Source organism: Hibiscus syriacus, unplaced genomic scaffold, assembly GCF_006381635.1.
Source record: "Hibiscus syriacus cultivar Baekdansim isolate YM2019G1 unplaced genomic scaffold, ASM638163v2 tig00000452_pilon, whole genome shotgun sequence".
Classification (NCBI taxonomy): domain Eukaryota; kingdom Viridiplantae; phylum Streptophyta; class Magnoliopsida; order Malvales; family Malvaceae; genus Hibiscus; species Hibiscus syriacus.
Window position 1 is genome coordinate 2,742,252 of NW_024061787.1, and position 27,155 is coordinate 2,769,406.

Genomic DNA, 27,155 nt, shown 5'->3' on the forward strand with positions numbered 1-27,155 from the left:
AATGAAAAAAAAAACAAGTATCTTCACATGAGGTTGAAGACACCTCACCAAGTTGAAGACATATCTTTCATACGTCTTATTAACTTGAACTGAAGACGCATTGTACTACTTTTTATGTGTCTACCATGTGACATTTGAAAGTCTTTTTTACTATTTTTAAGTATATTATTTCATAAGATAAAAAATTACAAAGGATTATTTAAATCCAACAAACTTGACTTGAAGTCGATTATCCAAAGAAATGTACCAGAACTGAAAGTAATCTAAATCGAAAAATAACCCGAGCCAAATTTAACCCAATCCGAAAGTAACTCAAACCGAAAATAATCCGAACCGAAATCAACCTAAACTAAAAATCTATATATACTTGATTAGACTTATAACTGAATTAAGTCTAAATAATAAGATTAACAAACAAGAATACATATTTTTACAAGAATATATCAATAATTCTATATATACTTGATTAGACTAATAATAAATTCAACTCGAATTGATATGATCCAAATCGAAAATCAACTGATCTGACATTGATCTGATTCTAAAATCAATTGATTTGATATGAGTTTGAACCGGAATCTAATAGGTTCAATATTGATCCAAATTGAAAACAACCGATCGATCCCAAAAACCGACCCACCCTAAAATTGACACGACCCTATTTATCATACACTCTAATTATATTCGAACTAAATTCGATCTAATCCGAATAAAATTGAACCGAATATAATCTAAACTTGAAATAATCTGACCCAAACCCGATCCGAATAACCTGTTTGCAACATATTATCTCAACAGTTTTATCTATATAACATGAATCTATTAAAAATATATGTATATAAACGTGAATTTATTAATTAATTGCTTCTAGAGATCTTCTTTGAATATTTATTATAAAGAGAGAATTATCTGCTAATGACACAAGAGAAATATAATGTATTAATATTATTCTATCAAACCTTAGTAATTTAGTAAATTTTATAGTAAATTTCAATGAAATCAATTAGATTGAATCATATTACACTGAACTTAATTTAACTCAATAGTTTTAAAATGATATGAACTTTTTAAGTTATTTAAAATCAAAACCAACCCCATTCATAATTTACATGAAACTTTTTTCTCAAAAACTTTTATTCTCAGCAACAAAATGAGATTTTCTTATTAATCTGTAGAATTTATTCATTAATTAAATGGAGAAAACTAAATTAACATTAGTAGTAAATAATTAAATGGAAGAAAATATTTTTTAATTATTAATAACCGCACCACTCTAATCTCTACAAAAAAAAAAAACCCCAATCTAGCTGCTTCATTAACATTGAAAACTAAAATGTAAAAGCGAAAATCTCAGCACTTTGCTATCCAACCAATTCGTATATTGCATATATAATTCCTGGAATATAACCCAATAATGTCAACACCAAACATATCCAGAATTCCTCCTGCAAAACCCCACAAGTTTCACAATGTTAGAACTTGAAAGAAAGAAAGAAATATTGAGATTTTTAAAAGATTTTTAAGTCTGATCATTTTAGGTAAAGTACATAAATAATCGATGATTCTAGGACATTGTTTTATTCAATCGGTCGATTATTAAAAATTAAACATTCTTCAAACTACAAATTCTTGTTTTGTCGACCCTCTCGATAATTAAAAATTATAAAATAATCGATCGATTATTTGTTTATTATAAACTCGTTATTTTTTTAATTAAAAAGTTAAAATTACTTAAAGGTGGACGCTAATATAATGAATACGATATGATAAAATCTGATACCAAAATCTTTAAAGACTACAAATCAAACGATTTTAAAATCGAATTTTATCATGTTCGAGTCATTAACTTAATGTACAATTGAGAGTTGAGACAACTGTCAATTTTCTAATAAAAACAAATTTAAAATATATAAATAATAAAAATATCATTTTATAATTTTTAATATTTAAAAGATTTAAATAAACACCATTATATGATCAAAAGAGACTCGATAAATTAATATCCATACTATAAAAAGGATTGTACAATTTATCCTCTATTGTTAAATCTTCTAACTGTGAAAATAATAACAGCGTAGGCATAAAGATGAATGAAAAGAGAAGTGAATTACCCCACATCCATATAACGAAGGAAGGCTCCAACAGGAGCAAGGAGAATTGCAAGAATCACGTCAAGGAAAGTCTCTGAACCCTTTTTCAAAAGTAACCCTAAACTTCTCCATTTGTTCCTTTAAAATAGCAGGCTCTAACGACAGGTGTCCTCAGTATCAATACAGGATCTCAACGTGGCAATGTGATTGACACGTACCCCAACATTATTTTTACTCGTGATGAGTTAATCATTGTACTTGCAATCTGTTTCTATTCGATCCGTCAAATTCCCGAGTTTTGTTAGATTCGTATTTGGATTATATTCATAAAATTTAAAATTAAGTCAAGTAGTGCAAAGAAAGATTTATATTAGTAGTGATATAGGTAGTTAAGGGTAATGTTTTTTTTCGAAGTTTTTAATGTAAGGAGTTGTTTTTATAAGATATAAATAAATTATTAATAATCAAAAAATATTTTAAATAACTATTATCTTGTTATCATTTCAAAATAATTGAAAAAATATTTACAATAGATAAAATTATTTCTATGAAAATGGATGAAAGAAAAAAAATCTTATATAAGATATTGATATTCACCAATAATTAAAATTTAATAATTCAATTCAAAAATTGAAAAATTACCGTTACTTTAACTAATAACTAATATTGTTATTGTCACATTTTTTGTACTTTCATACTATCGAAATAGTCATTAAATTTGACAGTTTTTATTTGAAAATGTGAATTTCTTTAAATACCCGATTTTGATATAAAATCTTCATCAATCATTTGAAGTCGCATATGATTGAGCACCTAGAAAAACCTCATTCCTCTCATTCATCTCCAATCCGAAAATTAAGAGGTAAGAATCATGATCGGATCACGAAATCTTTTAAAAAAAGGTTTTTCTAGTACGATGTAGGACTCTACAACATCCTTCTTCCTTTTCCTTAGCACACATAATCAAGAGGTAAGAATCATGATCGGATCACGAGCGTCCTTTAAGAATCATAATCAGCAAGCATCCTACAGCGTCATTTAAAACAAATATTTTGATATAAACTCATTTTGATTTTTGTTCTCTTAAATTTTGACAGTTTTTATTTGAAAATGTGAACTTGTTTAAATACCTAATTTTGATATAAACTCATTTTGATGAAAATAAAAGAACAAAAATCAAAATTAGTTTTGAAGTTGATTATGTGTGAGGAAGGATCAACACCCTACAACATCCTTCTTCATTTCCCTTAGCCCTCATCTAGTTCTTTTCTTCTTCTTATTCTCTCAAGCAAAACAAAGATCAAAAGCTCCATCTTTCTTTTCGTTCTTCTCCAATCCGAAAATCAAGATGTAAGAATCATGATCGGATCAAAAGCTCTATAAAAAGCTTACCATCTTCTCTATTGGTGGTTTTTAGGTTGATGCAAGCTTTGAGAGGATTTGAACTCCAAGAGTTTCATCTGAGATGTGATCATGGCTCCACAAGACCCAAAGGAACTTTTTTTAGGCCCAATCACTCGTGCTAGAGCAAAACACTTCAAGGATGTTGATCGCCGGTGAGACGTCACCACAATTGGTGCAAGTGTACACCTATCGAATGGAAAAAGTAGTGATAGTGTCATAACCGTCTTTCGGTTGGGCTCGGATTGGGCTTCGACTTGGATGAATTGGGTTAGAGTCTCCACCAATCACTTTTAAAATATTTAGGTGGATCGGACACCCTCTTACCTAGTCTCCGTTTTACCATAAATGTGTCAGGTTCGGGAGTCGATTACGGTCAAGGAAGGATTAGCACCCTTGAACCACCCTTTCGGTACCAATTAACTTTTTGGTTGTCTTTAATTGCGAAAATTTGAAATTTAAATTAAAATTTAAAAGACCCGATTCAAATTACTTACCTTTGATTGGTTGGAAATCTTCTAAAACAAAATCGAAAACATTAGATAAAAAATATTAAATAAATCCAAGAACAAAATAAATAAATAAATAAATAAAAGAAAAAAATAAATAAATAAAAGAAAAGTAACAAAATCTACTAAATGATAAAATAAAAATAAATATGAAAAAATATTAATGTACTAATAATAATAAAATAAATAAATTAATAAAGATAAATAAAATTTAGTAAAAAAATAATAAAGATATAAAAAAAAGAAAACGAAATGAACGAAATAAATAATAATAATAATAATAATAATAATAAAAGGTTAAATTTTAAAGTAAAAGGAAAAAATAAAAATAAATAAATAAGTGGAAAAAAAGATAAAAAAAACAGTGGTTAGATCAAAAAGAAAGAGTGACTAAAATAAAGGAAAGGAAAGTTACATGCATAAATCATTACAAAATATAACATATTGGTGATCAAATTGAAAATAATGAAAATTAAGTGCCTAAAATAAAATAAAATAAAAGTCTAGAGGTTCAGTGACTAGAATGTAAAAACAAGGTATTATTATAGGGACCTGAATGTGATTAGACGTAAGGATTTGGTGGCAATAGCATAAAGTAAATTATAAAAAAAGGACCTAATGCATGATTTGCCCAAAAGTTAAAATACAAAAACCCATACTTATCATTTCCAGTAGCCCCACGAAACCAAAACAAAATTAAACTTTCTCTTTCTCTATTTTCTTCTTCAACATGGGAGATGAGCACATACCCACAGCTGTCGTTCGCGTGACCAACCTGGTCGGCCGAAGACTTCGAATAACCGAGAGCCCCCTTTTCCGGCGAAGGCTCGACGAGAACTCCTTGAAAAGAATGTAAGCTTTCCTCTCTTTTCGGTTCGAATGCTTTTTTAATTCGAAACTCCTATTTTATTTTCCAAAAATCTCTTTTGTTCAAAAATGGTGTTTTGCTTCTTGGTTCTAGCTTTGTATTTTCTCTCTGAAAATACTTTTATATTTTGCTTGAATTGAATTTGGCCCCCCGTATTTTGTATGTAATCTCTGTATTTCTCTCGTATTTTTTTGTTTGGTCCCCTTCGGTTGATTGTTGCAAGCTTTAATTATAATAGAGGAATATGCTATTTTTAGTTCGAGTTAGAGTCCCACTTGGACTCGAGTTCTCCGATCTAACTTGGTTGTTGTTGTTGTCGAGGAAAACAACCGGAAAACTCGGGGTTGTTGGCGTGGCTGGAGTGGGTCTTCAAAAATCATAGGTTGTTTGGGCAGTTTGGGCGAATATCGGTGTTCATAGCTGCCCCTCTTTATCCTTTTTCGTAGAACGAAAAATAGGACAAAGATAAAAAAAACACAAAATTTTGTTTGGTGGAGTTGAAAATTAACTATGGTATTTCAATTAAGATTAACTCCCTGTCGAATTGAGTTCCAGATGGCTCCTCCGTAATGAAGTCGGGTCCATCTTGAAATGATATAGAATTGAAGCTGCAATTCAGAATTTGAATCAGATTGTGGCTTCTTGTTGCCAAATTGTAGCCAACTTTGATCTTTTTCTCGGTTTAAATACCTTGGTTTAAAAATTCAACTGGAAAGTAATTCTTTGATTCCACCCTGTGGTTGATAGGCCCTTGGGTTGAATGAAATCAAACTCGAAAGGTCTTCGTCGACAGATAGCTTTTCTTGACTTAAGTTGTGCTGTCGGAAAACAGTTTCTTGTCACTTAGACACGGCTAACCTAGGCCTTCTTCTCGACTTGAAAGCCTCGACTGCAACCGGACAGTAGTGTGATTGATGTGTCATCGAGCTGAATGGAATCGAACTCGACAATTTTGTTGACAGATAGCCCTTCTTGCCTTGAGCTATGCTGTAAATTTGATTTTCCTCTGAGTTGAATGTAATCAAACTCGAAGGTCTTTGATGACAGATAATCGTTCTTGCCTTGAGTTATACTGTAAATGATGTACCTTGGAGCTGAGTGTAATCGAACTCGAATGTCTTTGGTTGGAAGATAACCCTTTTCGACTTAAGATATGCTACAAAGGATATGCCTTGGATCTGAATGTAGTCAAACTCGAAGGAGCTAAGCGAGAAACCCTCGTATAGACTTCTTTGGTTAACAGATAACCCTTATAGACTTTAGTTGTCTTGCAAATAATAACCCTTCACAGGTCTAAGCCAGTCATAATTCTCCGGGTGGTTCCCCTGAGCGGGTCTGAACCAAGTAATGTGATTTTTGGATGACTCCCTTCAAAGGAAAATCCACTGATAAATTCTGCCAGTCGGATATCTTCCGTTGTGGAATTGAAATCTGGCTTGAAAATGTCAATCGGGAACTACCACTCATTGTTGAGTTAATCTGAACTGGACACTTTCTGAACTGGTTCTCGAACTCATCGAAAGTTGATTATCGATCTTTCAATCTTTCGAATTGGTTGAGGTGAAGCTTCTTGCTACTGAGTTAAGCAACCACCATCAATCTTTAAAGGTGATTTTGAATCGAGTATCCTTCATCTTGAAGTCGAAACTTGACTCTAAAAGCTGTAAAAAATCATGTATACGAAAAATAATAAATGTGAAGCTCTTACGTATGCCTAAGATGCATGCAACATGAATGAATTATGTTTAATCTCTTCGATTTGAGTCCCGTGTTTTGCCTGCCAATCTGGTCCATAGAATCGATCGTGCCCCATTCTCTTTTCAAGCTTTGGCTTTACAAACATTTCATATTTGAGACTATTCAGTTTGAAAATGTTTTTCTCCTTTTTCTTATTTTAGGAGGGAAATTCATAAAAATACTGTAAAATATTACTCATTAATTGAATCAAATTGTAAACATGAGTTCAAAGTATATCAAAGGAATCACTCTTTTAATGCTTTCAGAGTTATAGCTCTTTGACAAATGTTCAAATGGATGAGTTGACTTTAGGTTGACTAAAGGTTTCATCCATGAAAAGGTCATTTTTTCGGTTATTGCAACATACTTTTCTTTGGCTTGGCATTTTAATTGGATGCAGACAAAATGACGCAACTAGCATTATCAATTGCTAGACCATTTATTTTGGTCCTCTGAAATCTCCCATTTGTTTAAGCTTTGTAGGTTCCTCTAATAGAGCAGTGCAGAAATATCGGTCTAAAAATGAAATCCTTGAGTGCTTGTGTGAAATTGACTATAATAGGTGTTCCTTAACTCCCTTAGTCCATTTTTACCGAAACTTCTTATTTAAATTAATTTAATTTGCCATTGTCTAGTTAGCTGAATCCATAAATCCGGGGCATTTAACCAATTGCTCTAGAGGGATAGCTTAATATGTAAACACCTTTATCAGGTTAGCTGAATCTTATCCATAAAGTCGGGGCGTTTAACCAATTGCCTTAGAGGGACATCTCAAGCTTTATTGTATAGTATAATCACCTTTATCAGGCTAGATGAATATTATCCATAAAGCCGGGGCATTTAACCAATTGCTCTACAGGTACAACTCAAGCTTTATTGTATATATATAATATTATAATCTGGGTATACGGATCCAACTTCTTAAGTTTGTCAATAAGAACCTGTTATAGTCAAGGTGTTGTTAAAAGTCAAGGAACCTTATCTTTAGAGTTCAATTTCCAAGCAACTGACCTAAACTTGATTCACCTAACCGATTATTCTGTCTGTAAAGATCATGATCATCATTAAAAGTCTTAAATAAAAAGTATAGAAATGTCAAGCAAAAGATGCCCCATGTTGTCTGCACCTATACACATCTAAATACCAAGCCTCTTTTTTATTCTCTCATGAGAGGAGAAGGCTATATTGGTTATTTGCAAGAAAAGGGTATGGTGTTCGAGTACATCTTCTAGGTAAGGTAAAAAGTGATTGTTTTATCACTTTTTGATCATATTACCTTGTCCAAGATTCGTAATTCTAAAGCATTTGCAGAGTTTTTTTAACTCAATTGATATTCAAAGGATTGTAAGTTTACAAATGTGATTCATAGTTTTCCATCTTTAATGTAACATAAATTTATTCAAATGTCTTTACAAAAACTTGAGAAAATAAAAAAAATGAAAAAAACATATTCTAACAAAAATGCCTCAAATGATGAAATGATATTTTTCACTCGGATGCCCTCAAGTTGTTGAAGTCGATCCAGTTCTGGTACGCATCTTCTGTACGACTCACTTGAATGCATAACAGTTCTCAATAGTATGCCCTGGGACATCGCTGTGATATTCATAATGAGCATTCTCATCATACCACTTGGGGTATGGGGGCTTCATGGGTTCCACCGGATATGGTGACACTACGTGGGTGTCAAGAATTTTCCGATAAAGCTCTTTGTAGAACATGGGAATAGGTCAAAATGTTCCTTTTCCTTCATGGGTTCTCTAAAATCTTGTTTAGAAGTACCTGACGGTACAGCTGGAGTTGATTTTGGGCTGGAGATTGTAACACCTTTATTGACGTGGTGGATTTTGTTAACTTCTCCATCACTTTCCCTCATAGGAAGTTTCTTATTGGCTTCCCCATCCTTAATCTTGCCTTGTTTTACGGCTGACTCGACCTTTTATCTGGCCATAACTAAGTCTGAGAAGCTTCTTGATGTGATTGCAACCAGGTATCCGAAGTATGGAGCCTTCAGGATTTGTACCAAAAGTTTCCGTGTTTATTTCTCATCCAAGGGAGGATGAACTTGTACAGCCAAATCCCTCCATTTCTGTGCATATTGTCTGAAAGTCTCATTATGCTTATTTTCCATGCTTTGTAGCATAACTCGATCTGGCCTCATGTCATTGATGTGCTTGTACTGTTCTAGAAATGACTTGGCCAAGTCTTTCCAAGTCTTGATATGGGATCGGCTTAGCTGGTTGTACCACCGGATGGCTGAGCCCGATAGACTCTCATGGAAGCAGTGGATCAGGAGTTGGTCGTTTCCTTCATATCTTGTCATCTTTCGGTAGAACATGGTGATGTGAGCGGATGGGAAACTATTTCCATCAAACTTCTCGAATTCCGGGGACTTAAATTTTGGAGGAAAAACCAAGTCCGGGACTAGGCTAAGTTTCGCGGCATCGACTCCATGGTAGTCATGGTGTCATTTAACTACTTTCATTTGGTCTTCTAATTTCTTGATTTTCTTCTCTATATTCTTTGATTTATCCTCTTTGTCCGAATCCGGTATATGGTAATAACACGGATTATTCTCAGGGTTAAATACAGAGGACGAGGGCTTCGCTTTTGCAGCAGATGAGTACCCTCAAAGTTCTGGTAAGATTTCAGGTGAGACAACCACTTGCGGGGTAGGTGGTATAGTTACCCCTTCCGGTGAACCTGCCCCAGGTGCACTTGTTTGATGTAGACCAAATAACTTGGCCATAATTTGATCGACCAAGGACTCTTGGGTTTTCATAATTGTATTCAGAGTACTCAGACTACTCTGGTTTATCTTGACTTCCAACTCTCTCTGGAGCTTCAACATGTTCTACTCGATCTGAGCAATTCTTGTTTCCATTTTCTTCTTTTTCAGGCGGGTGTTATGCGGATGGGGTGTGTCCAACGCTTGAGGAAGTGTATCCAGTATTTACTCACTTTTGATGAGACATTCTTTTGTTAGTTAATGCGAATGCAAAGGAATGAAAATAACAAAATGCAAAATTTGTTTAAATGAATAATGCATGCAATGTCTGAGGCATTGATCCAAAAATGTGTCTGTTATTATGAACAATCCTTATTGGGAACAAAAGTGTTACGTCTGGAGAGATAAAAAACATTTTGATGGTATAGATCCCGATCAACCCTTGACAAGTTAATTATCTTCCGTCTTTTGGTCACCGGTTGAATATCCTGTCGAACCGTTCTGGCTCGTTTGGCTAAACTTGTGCAAGTGACGAGCTGCTTTCCCCAAACAAAGGTCTCAAAGGACTGCATTTCCAATTTTCCCTTTTTGTCGGGCTTGTTTCTAATGAAAGTGCTATTGGAGCCCTCCATCCGAAGTTTATCGACTTGTTTCTTGAATTCGTCAATAATGGTCTCCAGCTTAGCTACGGTTTCGCCATCTTGTTCTCGTAGTTTTTGAAAGGACCGTCTTGCTCCTGCAACCTTTGTCAGCTCATCCCGGTCCATCCTGAGTATTCTCTGACCATAGCTGACTTATGAGTTTTCCATCTCTTGTATTATAACCCCTTTTTCCATTAATGCATATTATTCAAGTTTAACAAACACGTTTTTGGTGGACCAACACCTCTTTTAAATGATGTGAATGATGAAAACAGAATAAAAGAGGACAAAAATAAAAAAAAAGTTAGTGAGGTAAATCAAAACAAAATGAAAAATCCTACCCCACAAGATATTTATCCCACATGCTTATTATTCCTACCCGAACATGATCTCTATCCTGCATATTTGTCTAGTTCGCATGTTTTGAATAGAAAGTAAAGCAAGAAACAAAGCAGCCTAGGGTTTGGAATGAGGTTTTGGGGTGTGCTCTAATTCCCTATACTCTCCCGGTTTAGGTTCTAAAAAAGGTACTCGAGTTCTCCTTGCTAGTTCCCCTTGGGCCTGCCAAACCCTTACTCCTAAGCCCATTACAAGCTTGAATAGACTAAGTTAAACTCGAGAGAATGCATTCCCTTATGCCTGCACGGTGAATAAATTCAGACGAAGACATAAGGTATATGAATCTCGAAGGTTACTTGCTAGGCCCGCACGGAGAATAAATTCTCACGAGGCGTCGCTTTCACCCCCACTTAATAAGGTTCGGAGCTCGGGTATAAAGCTTGAGATGAAAAACTTTTAAAAAAATCTGGAATCATTGAAAAAATGTTAGTACAACTATTTATTTAAAAAATAATCGAATGTAAAAAAATTGAATCGAATAAATAAATTTAAATTTACTATTTTTGCATAAAAAGACAAGCGGAAATTAATTTCGGCACGACTCACTAACCTGTCCCCAACAGAGTCGCTAAACTGTCAGAACCGTCTTTCGGTTGTGCTCGAAATCGAGCTTCGACTTTGATGAATTGTGTTAGAGTCGCCACCGATCACTTTAAAAATATTTGGGTGGATAGGGCACCCTCTTACCTGGTCTGCGTTTTACCATAAATGTGTTGGGTTTGGGAATCGGTTACGGTCAAGGAAGGATTAATACCCTTGAACTGCCCTTTCAGTACCAATTAATTTTTCGGTTGTCTTTAATTGCGAAAATTTGAAATTTAAAAGACCCAATTCAAATGACTTACCTTTGATTGGTTGGAAATCTTCTAAAACTGAATAAAAAATATTAGATAAAAAATATTAAATAAATCCAAGAACAAAAAAAGGAAAAAATAAATAAATAAAATAATAAAATAGTAAACAAAAGTGAGAAAAAAAAGGAAATAAAGCAAAATAAAATAAATAAATAAATAAATAAAAGAAAAGTAAAAAATCTACTAAATGATAAGATAAAAATAAATATGAAAAAATTTTAATGTACTTATAATAATAAAATAAAGAAAGAAAGAAAGAAAAAATTTAGTAAAAAAATAATAAAGATATAAAAAAGAAGAAAACGAAATGAACGAAATAAATAATAATAATAAAAGGTTAAATTTTAAAGTAAAAAGAAAAAAATTAAAAAAATCCAAAATAAATAAATAAGTGGAAAAAAGGATAAAAAAACAAAAACAAAACAACAGTGGTTAGATCAAAACGAAATAGTGACTAAAATAAAGAAAATGAAAGTTACATGCATAAATCATTACAAACTATAACATATTGGTGATCGAATTGAAAATAATGAAAATAAAGCGCCTGAAATGAAATAAAATAAAATAAAAGTGTAGAGGTTCAATGACTAGAATGTAAAAACAAGGTATTATTATAGGGACCTAAATGTGATTAGATGTAAGAATTTGGTGACAATAGCATAAAGTACATTATAAATAAAGGATCTAATACATGATTTGCCCAAAAGTTAAAATAAAAATCCCACACTTATCATTTCCAGTAGCCCCACGAAACCAAAACAAAATTAAACTTTCTCTTTCTCTATTTTATTCTTCAACAGGGGAGATGAGCACATACCCACAACTGCTGTTTGACCAACCTGGTCGGCCGAAGACTTCGAATAACCGAGAGCCCCCTTTTCTCGCGAATGCTCGACGAGAACTCCTTGAAGAGAATGTAAGCTTTCCTCTCTTTTCGGTTCGAATGCTTTTTTAATTCGAAACTCCTGTTTTATTTTCGAAAAATCTCTTTTGTTCGAAAATAGTGTTTTGCTTCTTGGTTTTGGCTTTGTATTTTCTCTCCGAAAATACTTTTATATTTTTCTTCGAAATGAATCTGGCCCCCCGTATTTCGTATGTAATCTCTGTATTTCTCTCGTATTTTCCTGTTTGGTCCCCCTCGGTCGATTGTTGCAAGCTTTATTTATAATAGAGGAACATGCTATTTTTAGTTCGAGTTAGAGTCCCACTTGGACTCGAATTCTCCGATCTGACTTGGTTGTTGTCGTTGTCGAGGAAAACGGCTGGAAAACTCAGGGTTGTTGGCGTGGCTGGAGTGGGTCTTTTAAAATCACGGGCTGTTTGGGTAGTTTAGGCGAAGATTGGTGTTCACAGATAGCCTATCGACTAAAGATATTGATCCCACAACGAGTGATATTGAAGATCTACTACTGTTATTGGTGCAATTTCTGTTAAAGAAGAAAGTGAACCGATTGAGTTATGGGTGCAATAAAATGTGGCGGCAATAAACTTGAAGTAAAGCAATTTAAACAGATGGAAAAATCATTCATCACTCTGGTCAACTGATACACATAAGCAAGCAAGCAAAAATATTTTCACTGTTACTACAATTAAGCACATGCATCTCTATCAATAATAGAAATTGTTTATTATTTTCGAGACTCAATAAACTAAGTATCATTACCATCCGGGCTCTATACCTAGTCTACTGCACCCACAATCCTACCCAACATTTGTTGTGGTATTGAGCGACTTCTGCTGACAAAGACTATAACACCTTTTTTCTTGTATCCTACACTGAACACGAGTCAAGGATGTAACTTAACATTTATAACATATTTCTTATTCAAAAACCACTAAAATTTTATTTCTTTAAAATTATTAGAATTTAACATTTATTATCGAAACTAGTTAATCGCATAAAAATAAAAAGTAATATTTAAAAATATTTTTCACATTATAATTCAGACAATAACCTAGCAATTCAATTTTGTTTCATGTAAAGAGTTAAATTGCCTTAAAACTGCCTAATTTAAAAATCAATCCGATGGTAATTAATCCATAATTTAATAAAACACTAAGCATGCAAATTATTATTTTTACCTAGTGATATCCCTTATAAGCTAAAATATTTAATTATACAAACTGATCTTAAACCTATTTAAACAAGAGCAAACATGACATATAAAATATACATGCCATCTACAAATGACAAAAACATCGAAGGATGTCATATTGATAATGGGGAGTTGATCTGTAACACCCCTTTCCCATACTCGTCACTAGATACGAGATATAGATGTCACATGAAACATATAAAACATTCTTTATTCAAAAATCAGTAAAATTTGTTTCTTTAAAAAATAATCCAATTTAACTTTAATAACTAAAAATTGATTTAATCGTGTAAACCGAAAAGTTATATTAAAAAAATATTTTTCATTTTCAATTTCAAGCATTAACATGACAATTCTATATTGTGTCATATAAGAAGTAAAACTGCCTAAAAACTACCTAAATAAAAATTCCTCTTTATTCTAATAAAATATAACTTTACCGAATATATAAAAGTAACATTCATATTCATAGCTACATATTTCTTACTAAAATCCATACGTGTAAAAATATTACAAAACATTATAGGCATATCAAAGCATATCTAATCCATACTAAAACATTACAAACATTTATTATACATATACATGTCAATTAGAAAATTTAAAAACAATAGTAGGTTGTCATTACTGATACAGGTAGATAATCTTCAATAAGTGATACCAAACTAAACTCCTTACTCCACTCTATCTTCTTTTTCCTACGCATGAAAATCATCACACACTAAGTATACTTAGACATTTTATTAATATAAATAATACATATCAGTATATAAAAATACCACATAGTTCATGGTACGAATAAAACTGACTTTCAAACCATTTGCTCATACTGTAACCTACAAATTAGCAGTTCATATGTACAACACTTTATGCCAGCTCAGAGTATCCATTGAAAGATTTACTTTCAACGAATCAATCAAGCTTACACTTTTTCAATTTAATTCAAGTCATATGGCCAATTTATAATGAACGAGAATGCATGGTACGCAAGTAAGACGAGTATACACATATTGCACTTTTAGTGCCAAACAGACATACATGTACTGTAGAACACAACATCACTGTACCACATATCGAAATTACCATAATGCCAAATTCAAACACATCACATAATCCATAATATTGCACATTTAGTGCCAGACACACATGCATATATTGTAGAACACAATATCACTGTACCACAAATAAAGAATACCATAATGCCCAAATCAAACTCATCATGTATCCCATTCTTAGAAGTACAATAATCTAAAACTAGGCGGCTATATACTAAATTCAATTGTTTACAAAAGCACCAAAATCAGACGTGTTAATACATAATCCAACTGCTATACTCCACCTCTATGGCATGCCAACTATACCAGGCACTCTCAAGGTACATACAATGGAAACTTTTATCAAAATTACATATCATTCAATTAACAGAAGCATCCATAGATACTCATATATCAAATATTAAATAACACTGCATTGGACAATTCATACTCGAAATATTTCATTTCACATGTCATGAATAAAATATGAAAATATCATTAATCACTTTTCTTTTCAACATTTAAGCATCATATCCATCATATGATTAACATCATAATCATCAGAACAATATAATAAAGTAGGCTCAATTCGAACATTTAAAAGAACATATAACATAAATATAACATAAAATGCACGATTTATCACAATTTCCTATTTTGGCAGTTTGTGCTACCCATAAATATTTAATAATCTATATTAAAATAATAATTTAAAATTTATTCTGTTTATACCATTAGAAACAACACTCTAATAAAAATATAACCATATAAAATACTCTTTCTAGTTTAACTTGTATAATTTATGGTGATTTTTCTAACCCAACTTACAAAATTTATTTTGAGCAGAATATGCAATTCAATTTTCTAACGTATCATCAGTTAAGAAATCATATCTTCTAGTACCCAATTCAAAATCAATATCCGTTTTTTACACAAAACTAGAATGGTATACGAATCCAACGGTATAAGAATCACCTCCTAATAAGGTTTATAAAATTTATGGTGATTTTCATAAGTTGTTGTCAATATCATAGAATCTAGTAAGATTTTATTATTTTGCATCTTTAGCTTATTCACTAATTTTATTAACTTCTAAATACAAAATGAACATATATGCATGAATCAAAAACTCATATAATATCCAGGAGTCACTTCTTATCATAGTAATTCCCTCACTAGCTCATCGAAACCCAAAGTTTCCACATAAATACAACTAAATATGCACTCATCTGGTATAGTTAGCCTACAAACTTTCTTAGCGATTCAAGTTTTATTATTGGATTTTCCTTAGCTTTATATGAACATCATTTACAAGGCATATACAATTCAAAGTACATGTTAGAACCGTACTAACATAGGCGTACATTAGCATAAAACTGCTAAAAAATTATTTCAATACTTATTAGATACTAATCCCATTTCATAAGATCAAAGCCAACCTTAACACTTCAAAATACAATTTTAATTTTCTCAACATTCAATTCAATGTACAACTCACATCTACATTCCATATTTCACAATTTAACTACTAAAATGAATTCTTTTAGAATTTATCTCAACATTTCCAATTTATTCCAAATGGTTCATTGTCATTTAACTTCAAATTCAAACATCTAATAACACTTCAAGCATTCCAACAATGCATTTAAACATTATACATCAACTTATAATCAATTTCCATTTCAATCATTTTTTACACTTTACAATTTGTCCCTCTAACCTTTACAGACCTCCAAATTGATCCAAAAAACATTCTAAAGCTTGTTGAACCATTCATTCATCATTTATAACCTTAAGGAAATTTTTCCATATTTTCCCTATCTTTCCTTTATAGTCTTAACCTAACATGTAACTTTAGGCAAGATTTTCAATTTGATTTAAGCATGAATTCAACTTCCAAATATCATTTTAAATAATTACAATCAATCCCATATCAATTTGAATCCAACTTCAATTTTTTTAACAAAAAGCCAAACATGGTTGAATGCTTTAAACACCATTTTTAATGGTTTTCAATTAAATTTCAAGCATGAAAATGATTCAATATCATCAACTACATCATAATCCAACTTTACAACATCAAAACATAACATCACGTTCATCTATCCAATCAAGGATTCATGTTTCAAGAATGGAAAACATTAACATATGGTACCTGTAACCCCCTAGACCCGGCCTATGCGTTTCGACTAAGTCTAGTGGATCACATTATGATTATTAAAGACATTTTCCGAAACCGTTATTCCATCAATATAAAATCACATTATAAATAACATGAAATTATAAACAAATTATACTATCCAAATCCAACTCGTAAATATAGTACCAATAAATAATAATTTAATTTAAAACATGTCTTCAAATTCAAAATCACAATAAACCGAGCAGTATTAGCAAAAGAGTCATCATTATAAAATCCGATATTTTAAAATAAGGTCCATGTCACCAAAATAAAGTCAACTTGCAAGATAAAAACATTACAATCTGATTTACTTCAAGAGATATGTTGATCCTCCAAGTGCTCGAACCGAGGAATCTAACCAACAGTATCTGAAAGGGGGAAAACATTTTCAAAAGGTGAGCAAGGCTCAGTGTGTCCCAACATTTCCATAAAATCACAATAGGTACAAATCATAGTCCAGTAATCTCACAAATTCATAAAAGAGTTTAACTTTTTGGAAATCATAGTTTAAACCCTTTTCTAGTACACCATCAGTAGTTCTCAAAATTATTTTCCATATAGCTTACTTTATGCACATAGCAAAAAGAAAGCCGGCTTAAGGATAGGCTCTGAAGCTTGTATCCTTAAGCCCAAGTCAATAAGTCCATATAGCTTACCCTAAGCACACAGCAAAGGAAAGCTGACCTAATGAAACATCTTGGGGCCCTCAAGAGTCACATTAGGCCCAGTTAGCTTGATCAGAGCTATTCCATCGTAATTCAGTTCCAAAATTCAATTGCACCGTGACATAAATTCCATAAATCCAAAAACATGGTAATCATATACCATTTCAAAACAAAAATTAGATAGCAGCCATATTCCATAAATTGTCACATTAAATTGGTGCATCCATAAAACAATAACCAATGAATTCGGTGTACCACATATTAAAACCAATAAAACAGTTCAATAATAAGTAGGGAACACACATCGACAATAGATTCAAATAGTAAATCTACTGATTGCTGGTTTCACCACGCTCTGCTACAGTTTTCGAACGGGTGAATACTGGCACACGTGGTTTAACTGATCTAGAAGAGTTGGGTCGAGCTGTCGAACGATCCGGAGAGTCTCTTGTACCTTCAAACAATAATATTTATCAGTCCCAAATCCTATTTAATTGTTCAAAGCTAAAGTTCTTAAGTATATAAGCATTTGTCGGGTTTGACTATCAATTTTAGGTATTTCGAGTCTGAATTTGGCCAAACGGATTGCGGAATCGGAATCAGGGCGTCGAAAAACATAAAGTATGACTTTTTGAAAATTCAAATTCTTAGTCAAAGTCAAAGTCAACCACTTTGACCGTCGATTTGGAGACCTTTGGGTTCGAATTTGACAAAACGGACCACGGAAACGGATTCGGCACGTCGAAAACTATCAGGATAGGTATACTCAGAAAAGATTAACGATCGTTTAATAGCCGGTCAAAGCCGGTCAAAGTTCTGGTCAAAGAAGGTCAACAAACTGTTGAACATTTTACAAAAATAGCACCCTTTTTAAAATATTTACCAAAATAGCACCCATTTCGAATTAATTACTAGAATAGCACCAAAACCGAATTATTTACCAAAATAGCACCAAAACCAAATTATTTACCAGAATAGCACCAAAATTGAATTATTTACCAGAATAGCACCGGTCAACGGTCGGGTCGGGTCAACGTGTCGGTCAACGGGTCGGGTCGTGACCGGTCAAACCGGTCAAATCCTTAAGAAAACTGGTTGAACCGGTCACTCACTCGCCCTACGGCGGCGCGTGTGGCGCGTGAGGTGCCCTCCGGGGCTCTAAAAATTACGGAAAAATTTCTAAAAATTATTTTGAGCGTTTTCGAGATACTTACAAAGCTCGATTCAAATTTTTGAACGTCGGAGACCTCGAATTCATCAAATCGGGAAGTTTGACCGGTTCACCTCCCCACGCGCTGCCGCCGCCGGAGAAAAAGGGGAACACCGGTGGACTCGGAACGGCACATGGAACACGATGGTGCGGGAGGTGTCGTAAACGGAGCAACGATCAGCCGTGAATTTAAGATTTTCTTGGCGATAGAGCTAACAAAACCGTCGCTACTTTGACTGGAAATTCCCGACGTTTGGCCGCGTTTCGCTTCAATTAATTTGAAGGGTTTGTTCCTCGCTCGATGATGAACACAACGGTGGTTTCAAAACAACGATCGGAATTCGGACGACGTCGGAATCGAGTTTGGAAGTTGTGTGCGTGAGGAAGGATTTGTGAAATTGATTTCTGTTTTTCAAAACAGAAATCACGCATATAACAATTGCCTGCCGACACTCTAAGGTTAAATTCAGGGCTTGGTCCCTGAATTTTCTTTAACTTTAAAACAAGCTCCAAGTTTTAAAATCTTTCAATTCAGTCCCAAATTTTCGCAAAATTTTCACAATTAAACCCTCCAATTTCAATTAAATATTATTTTGAAAATCGGGTTGTTATAATTCTCCCCCTCTACAAGAAATTTCATCCTCGAAATTTACCTTATGAAAATAGATGAGGAAATTGAGCCTCCATTGACTCCAATGTCTCCCAAGTAGCTTCTGAGGGACCTCGATTACTCCACTGAACCTTGACCATTGGAATACGCCTATTCCGAAGAACTCGTTCATCTCTCTCTAAGATCTGAATGGGCTCTTCCTCATTTGACAAATCAGGTCTCAGGTCTAAATCCTCAACCTGAATGATGTGATCTGGATCTGGATGATATCGCCTCAACATTGATACATGAAAGACATCATGAATACGACTGAGCTCAAAAGGCAACTCAAGCTGATATGCAACAGGTCCTACCCTCTTCAAGATACGAAATGGTCCAATAAATCTTGGATTCAATTTACCCTTACGCCCGAATCTCAATACTTTCTTCCAGGGTGAAACTTTTAAAAAGACCTGATCTCCAACCTCAAACTGTATATCCTTCCTCCTTTGATCTGCATAAGATTTCTGCCTATCAAATGCCTCTTTAAGACGGTCACGGATTATTCTGACTGTGTCCTCCGTCTCACGCACTAACTCAGGTCCCAACGTTTTCCTATCACGCAACTCAGTCCAACAGATCGGAGTGCGACATTTACGCCCATAGAGTGCTTCATAAGGTGCCATACGAATGCTGGTCTGATAACTGTTATTGTAAGCAAATTCAGCCAACGGCAAAAAGTTCTCCCAACTACCATGAAAATTGATTACGCAACCCCGCAACATATCCTCCAGAATCTGAATTACTCTCTCAGATTGACCATCAGTTTGTGGATGAAAGGATGTACTATAATCCAATCCTGTTCCCAAAGTCGTATGTAACGCCTTCCAAAATCTCGAAGTAAATCTCGGATCTCGATCAGAAATAATAGACAATGGAACACCATGCAATCTGACAATCTCTGAAATATACAATCTTGCCAGCTTGTCCAAAGTATAATTTACTCGCACAGGAATGAAGTGAGCTGCCTTTGTAAGTCTGTCAACAATCACCCAAACTGAATCTTTTTTCGAAGGAGTCATAGGCAAGCCAGTAACAAAATCCATAGTAATACGCTCCCATTTCTATTCAGGAATCTTGATAGGCTGTAACAAACCTGATGGATATTGATGTTCTGCCTTAACTTGTTGACAAGTCAAACACCTAGCCACAAAATCAGATATGTCTTTCTTCATCCCAATCCAATGATACCTCTCTCTCAAATTCCAGTACATCTTATCTCCTCCGGGGTGCATAGCATATGGACTACTATGAGCCTTAGTAAGGATAGTCTGCCTCAACTCAGCATCATTAGGCACACAATATCTACCTTTAAAGCATAAAACTTCATCCTGATCAATTGCGTAATCTGAGTTTTTCCCCTGCTCTACTTGCTCAAAGATGGAAAGCAATGAGCTATCAAGGGGCTGCTTAGCCTTGATCTTATCAACCAAGGTCGGCTTAACTTTCAATTCTTCTAACAAAGTGCCATCGTCATATAAATTCATCTTGGCCATTAAACACCTCAACTCCGATACCGTCTTTCGACTCAAAGCATCCGCTACAATGTTAGCTTTACCAGGGTGGTAATCAATCACGCAATCATAATCCTTTAGAAGCTCTAACCAGCGATGCTGTCTCAAATTAAGTTCCTTCTGGGTCAGAAGATACTTTAAGCTCTTATGATCCGTGAAAATGTAACACTTCTCTCCATAAAGATAGTGTCTGCAAATCTTCAAGGCAAAAATTACTGCTGCCAACTCTAAATCGTGAGTAGGATAGTTACTCTCATGCGGCCGCAGCTGACGGGATGCATAAGCCACCACCTTACTTTCCTGCATTAAAACACAACCAAGTCCTGAATGTGAAGCATCACTATACACTGTAAAATCCTTCCCGGACTCTGGTTGAATCAACATTGGTGCTTGAGTCAAAACTGCCTTTAATTTCTCAAAGCTCTCCTGTTGTGCCTCGCCCCAGTCAAACGGCACATTCTTCCTTAACAACTTTGTCAAAGGAGAAGCAATGATCGAAAAGCCCTCAACAAAACGTCGATAATAACCAGCCAAGCCCAAGAAACTGCGGATCTCAGATACGTTCTTAGGTCGTTTCCAATTCATAATAGCCTCTATCTTGCTGGGATCGACCTGAACACCTCGCGCAGAAATAATATGCCCCAGAAACGACACTTCTTGAAGCCAAAACTCACACTTGCTTAGTTTGGCATATAAACAATGCTCTCTCAAAGTCCGTAGAACGATCTTCAAATGCTCATCATGCTCTGCCTCAGTACGAGAATAGATCAGAATATCGTCAATGAAGACCACCACAAATTGATCCAAATATGGTCGGAACACCCGATTCATCAAATCCATGAAAGATGCAGGAGCGTTCGTCAAACCAAAAGGCATCACTAAAAATTCATAATGACCATATCTAGTGCGAATGGCCATTTTTGCAACATCAGATCCTTTAACTTTCAATTGATAATACCCCGAACGAAGATCAATCTTAGAGAATACAGTAGCTCCTCGCAATTGATCAAATAAGTCATCAATCCTGGGTAGTGGGTATTTATTCTTTACCGTCATCTTGTTCAATTTCCGATAGTCAATACATAATCTTAGCGACCCATCCTTCTTTTTCACGAAGAGAACTGGAGCTCCCCATGGTGAAGTACTATGTCGGATAAATCCTCGATCGAATAATTCTTGCAATTGGACTTTCAACTCCTTAAGTTCCTTTGGAGCCATACGATAAGGTGCCATAGAAATAGGTGAAGATCCCGGATAAGTCTCAATCTCGAACTCTACCTCTCTATCAGGAGGTAACCCAGGCAACTCCTCCGGAAAAACATCAGGAAACTTGCTAACTGTACGAATCTCCTCGATCGTGGACAATGCACCTTTGGTGTTCAAAATACAAGCAATGAAGCTCTCATATCCCTTCCGGATCATACGATCATTTTTCATCGCTGAAACTATATTGGAGAGATAACCACGCCGTTCACCAATTAACACAACAGTCCGACCATCTGAAGTCTTCAGAGTAGCCCGCTTGTATTCGCAATCCAGCTTTACCTTGTGTTTATTCAACCAATCCATTCCAAGAATTAGATCGAACTCCTCTAAAGGATGTTCTATAAGATCAGCGAGAAAAATTTCTCCCTGAACCTTGAGAGGACAACGCCGGAATACTTTATTCACTAATACCACTTGTCCTACTGGACTTGTAACTGTAACAGTATTTTCAGTGTTTTCGATCGGAATCTGAAGGTTTCGAGATACTGAGCTCGATACATAGGAGTGAGTGGAGCCATTGTCCAATAATGCAAAGTATGGGGTAGAATACATAGTAAATGTACCTGCAATAACCTCAAGCTCATCTCTATCATCACGACGTCTAGTTGCATAAACTAAAACTGGCTGTCTAGCCTCAGAAGCTGTTGGCCCTCTATTTTACTGAGGTCGGGCTCTACTGTCTGTCCTGGACGCTGATCCTCGAGTCTTTTCTAGACTACGATCTCTAATTGGGGTCTGTACTGTAGTCTGCGAACGCACTGGAGTTTGGGTAGTGGTATGCTCAAACGAAACTAACTGAGCACAATCCCTCCGATAATGACCACTAGATCCACACTGATAGCAAATACCCATCTTCTTACGACACTCTCCTGAGTGCTATTTACCACAATACTCACAAAGGGGGCCCATTATAATACGACGAGGAACTGCCTCGACTGACAGCTAAAGGTGAGGATGCTGCAGGCCTGAAACGTGTATTGCTTCTCTGAGGGGTTGAAGTACGAGTCCTCTTCCCGGACTGTGCTGATGACTCCATCGGGCTTGAAAATTTCTTAGATCCATCTTGATCAACACGCTCTCTACCAGAAGTTAAAACTTCCACCTCTTCCGCATCTTTGGCTCTGCCCACCAGCACATCAAATATCTCATCCTGATGGGTTACAACTTGCCTATGCAGCTCGTATCTAAGTCCATGGGAAAATTTATGACATCGATCTCTCTCCGTAGGTACCATACTAAATCCATACTTCAACAACTTCAGGAATTTGATCTCATATTCAGAAACAGTCATGTCTCCTTGAACCAGGTCTTGAAACTATTGTCGTCTCTGAGCTAAGTAGCGCTCTCCCAGAAAACGGCTCCGAAAGCGATCCTTAAAGAAATTCCAGGTCAAACGATCGGTAGGAACACTACTGGTCACTGACTCCCACCAAGTATAGGCATTGCCATCTAACATCGCCACAACACCCTGATATCTCTTAGTTGAGTCCAAACCCAACTGATCCATGCGTCTCTCTGTATCCTGGAGCCAATCCTCAGCTTCAGTAGGAGCTCCACCTATCTGTCCCCCAAAAGTTCTAACTCCATTGGCAATCAAAGTCTACGAAATAGGAACCTCAGATACAACACCAGTAGCTCTGACTGCTCCCTGTATTAACTGCAGAAATTGTCTACCAAAATTCTCATCCAAAGCAACTCCGGTAGACTCTGACTCAATATCGGTCGCTCCTATTATCGGTGTAGTCATGCCAATACCAGCGCGGCAGGAGGCAGATCCGTTGGGGTCGTAGGAGCATGATCACCTATCGGAGGTGGGGGATCTACCCGTATCTCATTGATCGGATCTGCGAATCTAGCCACTCGACCTCGTCCACGGCTAGTTCGACGACCACGTATAGCACTCATTTTGATGGATCTCAAGTTTACTACAGAAGATAAAACTTAGGGTTAGATAAGCACTTGGAGTCTCAAACATAGTTAAAATCTTAATAACTTTGTGACATGGCCTTAGTAACTTGTTTTGTAAAATATTTCAAAACTGTATTTTCAATGTGGACTCATACACAGTCCGAGGGTTAAAAAAACCAAAAGCTCTGATACCAATAAATGTAACCCCCTAGACCCGGCCTATGCATTTCGACTAAGTCTAGTGGATCATATTATGATTATTAAAGACATTTTCCGAAACCGTTATTCCATCAATATAAAATCACATTATAAATAACATGAAATTATAAACAAATTATACTATCCAAATCCAACTCGTAAATATAGTACCAATAAATAATAATTTAATTTAAAACATGTCTTCAAATTCAAAATCACAATAAACCGAGCAGTATTAGCGAAAGAGTCATCATTATAAAATCCGATATTTTAAAATAAGGTCCATGTCACCAAAATAAAGTCAACTTGCAAGATAAAAACATTACAATCTGATTTACTTCAAGAGATATGTTGATCCTCCAAGTGCTCGAACCGAGGTATCTAACCAACAGTATTTGAAAGGGGGAAAACATTTTCAAAAGGTGACCTAGGCTCAGTGTGTCCCAACATTTCAATAAAATCACAATAGGTACAAATCATAGTCCAGTAATCTCACAAATTCGTAAAAGAGTTTAACTTTTTGGAAATCATAGTTTAAACCCTTTTCTGGTACACCATCAGTAGTTCTCAAAATTATTTTCCATATAGCTTACTTTATGCACATAGCAAAAAGAAAGCCGACTTAAGGATAGGCTTTGAAGCTTGATTTCTTAAGCCCAAGTCAATAAGTCCATATAGCTTACCCTAAGCACACAGCAAAGGAAAGTCGACCTAATGAAACATCTTGGGGCCCTCAAGAGTCACATTAGGCCCAATTAGCTTGATCAGAGCTATTCCATCGTAATTCAATTCCAAAATTCAATTGCACCGTGACATAAATTCCATAAATCCAAAAACATGGTAATCATATACCATTTCAAAACAAAAATTAGATAGCAGCCATATTCCATAAATTGTCACATTAAATTGGTGCATCCATAAAATAATAACCAATGAATTCGGTGTACCACATATTAAAACCAATAAAACAGTTCAATAATAAGTAGGGAACACACTTCGACAATAGATTCAAATAGTAAATCTATTGATTGCTGGTTTCACCACGCTCTGCTACAGTTTTCGAACGGGTGAATACTGGCACACGTGGTTTAACTGATCTAGAAGAGCTGGGTCGAGCTGTCGAACGATCCGGAGAGTCTCTTGTACCTTCAAACAATAATATTTATCAGTCCCAAATCCTATTCAATTGTTCAAAGCTAAACTTCTTAAGTATATAAGCATTTGTCGGGTTTGACTATCAATTTTAGGTATTTTGAGTCTGAATTTGGCCAAACGGATTGCAGAATCGGAATCAGGGCGTCAAAAAACATAAAGTATGACTTTTCGAAAATTTAAATTCTTGGTCAAAGTCAAAGTCAACCACTTTGACCGTCAATTTGGAGACCTTTGGGTTCGAATTTGACAAAACGGACCACGGAAACGGATTTGGCACGTCGAAAACTATCAGGATAGGTATACTCGGAAAAGATTAACGATTGTTTAATAGTCGGTCAAAGCCGGTCAAAGTTATGGTCAAAGAAGGTCAACAAACTGTTGAACATTTTACACAAATAGCACCCTTTTTAAAATATTTACCAAAATAGACCCCATTTCGAATTAATTACTATAATAGCACCAAAACGAATTATTTAACAGAATAGCACCAAAACCGAATTATTTACCAGAATAGCACCAAAACCGAATTATTTACCAGAATAGCACCGGTCAACGGTCAACGATCGAGTCAGGTCAACGGGTCGGGTCGGGTCGGGTCGGGTAAACGGGTCAGGTCGTGACCGGTCAAACCGGTCAAACCCTAAAGAAAACCGGTTGAATCGGTCACTCACTCGCCCTACGGCGGCGCGTGTGGCGCGTGAGGTGCCCTCCGGGGCTCTAAAAATTACGAAAAATTTTCTAAAAATTATTTTGAGCGTTTTCGAGATACTTACAAAGCTCGGTTCAAATTTTTGAACGTCGGAGAGCTCGAATTCATCAAATCGGGAAGTTTGACCGGTTCACCTCCCCACGCGTTGCCGCTGCAGGAGAAAAAGGGGAACCCCGGTGGAATCGGAACGGCACAAGGAACACGATGGTGTGGGAGGTGTCGTAAACGGAGCAACGATCAGCGGTGAATTTAAGATTTTCTCGGCGATAGAGCTAACAAAACCGTCGCTACTTTGACTGGAAATTCTCGACGTTTGGCTGCGTTTCGCTTCAATTAATTTGAAGGGTTTGTTCCTCGCTCGATGATGAACACAACGGTGGTTTCAAAACAACGATCGGAATTCGGACGGCGTCGGAATCGAGTTTGGAAGTTGTGTGCGTGAGGAAGGATTTGTGAAATTGATTTCTGTTTTTCAAAACAGAAATCACGCATATAACAATTGCCTGCCGACACTCTAAGGTTAAATGCAGGGCTTGGTCCCTGAATTTTCTTTAACTTTAAAACAAGCTCCAAGTTTTAAAATCTTCCAATTCAGTCCCAAATTTTTGCCAAATTTTCACAATTAAACCCTCCAATTTCAATTAAATATTATTTTGAAAATCGGGTTGTTACAGTACCAAATGATATAGAATTTCATGTAGAACAATTTTGTATTTCATGCTTTCATCCAAATTCCTAATAAATTAGCATGAAAAATCAAAATAAAATATTTTCCCTTTAATAGGGAACCCACAAAAATGGAGGAGGAAATGAACAAAAGTATTGAAATTTCATGAGATCTCTAATTTTTTAATTATCGCTGTCATCTTTCAAAGAAAATGAACTAAAAATTTATTTAATGCCAAATGGCCATTTGCCCTAACAATGAACTAACAATTTTGTTTATCCAAAAGTAAAAAATGAACTAACAATTTAATATCCTCCAACTTTACCCTTAATATTTCCCTAAATTACAATTTTGCCATTTTTCATTTGATGACCCCGATTTAACATGGAAAAGCAACTTAAATCCAAAGATCCATGCTAAATTATACTAATTTAAGATATGTAAATGATATTATTAACCTTACTTTATCATCTTTCAAAAGATCTCTAAAATCTTATTAATCCGATTATCCAAAAATTTTCTAAACTTTATTGTTTTATAGCCATTAATACAAACTCCAGATCAAAAATTTGCGTAACACGAAAATGCCATTGTTGGGTGTAAACTATTAATTTATGGGGCCAAAATACATAACTTATGAAAATTACACTTTGATACCTAAAATTCTCCAAAGTT

At 35.1% G+C, this 27,155-nt stretch overlaps 1 pseudogene; it reads right to left on the bottom strand.

Moving 5' to 3' along the window:
- Positions 1-1,361: 1,361 nt before the first annotated feature.
- On the bottom strand, positions 1,362-2,316 carry LOC120205523 (annotated as a pseudogene).
- Between the last annotated feature and the right edge of the window lie 24,839 nt (positions 2,317-27,155).